The 2,105-nt window shown below is 42.8% G+C and overlaps 1 pseudogene; it reads left to right on the top strand.

The window, feature by feature from the left end:
• Window positions 1–589, top strand: LOC119089072 (annotated as a pseudogene).
• The last annotated feature ends 1,516 nt before the right edge of the window (window positions 590–2,105 follow it).

Raw genomic sequence — 2,105 nt, 5'->3', positions numbered from 1 at the left:
GAAGCCCCATCTCCTTCTCACCAGAGCCTCCAGCAGAGCATGGCTGTCCTGGTGCTGCTCCTCTGCCTGGTGACCTTTCCAAGCTGTAAGTGGGTCAGGGTTTCAGGAGAGGGACCCAGGCATGTCATCTATGGGATGTATGACTGATGGTGATGTTGTATGTCCCCAGGTGCCCTGTCCCAGGTGCAGCTGAAGGAGTCAGGACCTGGCCTGGTGCAGCCCTCACAGACCCTGTCCCTCTGTCTCTGGGTTCTCATTAACCAGCAATGGTGTACTCTGGGCCCGCCAGCCTCCAGGAAAGGGGCTGCAGTGGATGGGAGCAATGTGGAATCATGGAGGCACAAGTTATAATTCAGATCTCAAATCCCGACTCAGCATCAGCAGGGACACCTCCAAGAGCCAAGTTTTCTTAAAACTGAACAATCTACAAACTGAGGACACAGCCACTTATTACTGTGCCAGAGACACAGTGAGGGAACTCCAGTGTGAGCCTGCACAAAAACCTCCCTATAGAGATACTGATGACCTGCAGGGGGTGCAGGGCCAACAAGATCTCTCACAACCAGTATGGGGTTTCTTCAGAAGATAGGAAGCTCTGGGCTATGCTGCATGAGCATAACTTTCAATGTCAGAACCTGCGGTTTCCTCTTCCAGGCAAGGATATCCTCTAGAGGGCCCCCTCTACTGTCCTATTCTATTCAACTTTCTGTGTTCACACACTACCACAAATGGTTTTTCCCACAAACCCTCTCAGCTATGCAGTTGATTCTTGTTGTCCTAGATAATGGCACATAGTTTGATACAATTATATATATATATGTATATAAATATATATATACATATATATGTATTCACCCCTGTGTTTATATATATATGTATTCACACCTATATTTATATATGCATTCACACCTATATTTATATATATATATATGTATTCACACATATATTTATATGTTTCCTTCTATATACAGATATTTCAAGAAGAGTCAATAATTCTGACATTCATTTACTGTTCAGTTCAGTAGGTAATCTTGAGAATTTTGAAACATCCGCAATTCATTCTCTTTATTTTTGCACACATGATAGAGAAACCATAGCTTATTGGTGAAATTATTTTGGCCACTCCACGTAGTTAAAAGGATATTTATTTAATGGCGTAACTCACAAATTAAGTAATGGGTAGGTCGCAGGGTCTGGGGAAGGTGTATTGCAATCCATCGGTGTTCTCCGGAGTTCTGCACAATCCACCTTTCACCATTCCGCGTCCCGGCACCGAGAGAGCACACAGAGTGATCGCTGGCCCATCCAGTTCTCAGGTCCCCAGGTGCCTCCCCTCGCCCCGCCTCGTAGGCGTGACAGTTGCCAGAGTCTCAATGGGGGTTGGAACTTCCAGATCCAAGCTGGAATGGCTACCCACTACAATAGCTTCCCTAAATTAATGTCATTTTCCCAAGACACCCTGGTAAAGGAAATACCTGTGGTTTTCTTCCTCTACATCAATAGAATTCCAGAAAAGGATAGAGTTGATTACCATTTTTACAGATTCTAATTTACACATATGTATCTTGATAAAAATTAGCTTTCACATCAAAGTCCTAAGCAATAATTCATCTACATGTGATTGACCAATTTTTGTTTGGGGGATGACGCATAAAATCTATTCTCTCCATATGAGAAGAACAGATTGTGTTGTTATTAACTGTGGTCAACATTTATAAAACTCATTACTTGTGGTAATCTCTCCCATCTCTTTAATCTTCACACTTTGCACTGTCCAAACCAGTGACATCCTGCCATAATTTCCCCCCCTGAGGTCCATTTCTTAGCATCCACTTGATAAGAGTTCCTTTTGTTCTCTTGGTCTCTGGCTGTCATTTACAAAAATGCCCTCCAAAATCTTCTAGCTTGATGTAGCATGTATACTCTTGTGAATAGATTTGCAGTAAATATGAGAAGAAATTTTGTGATTGTTCATCCAGGTGCTGGGGGGAGTTACTGGATATTTATGGTAAATTCTTGACACATGCAATTAGTGGCTCATAACCACCTGTAAGTAGAGAGGACCTCATGTCCTTCATTTGTCTCCATGAGCACTAAACTACTCA

The sequence above is a fragment of the Peromyscus leucopus genome, chromosome 14 (assembly GCF_004664715.2).
Source record: "Peromyscus leucopus breed LL Stock chromosome 14, UCI_PerLeu_2.1, whole genome shotgun sequence".
Lineage (NCBI taxonomy): Eukaryota > Metazoa > Chordata > Mammalia > Rodentia > Cricetidae > Peromyscus > Peromyscus leucopus.
The sequence above is the reverse complement of the archived record's forward strand: the minus strand, read 5'-3'. Positions and strand labels throughout refer to the sequence as shown.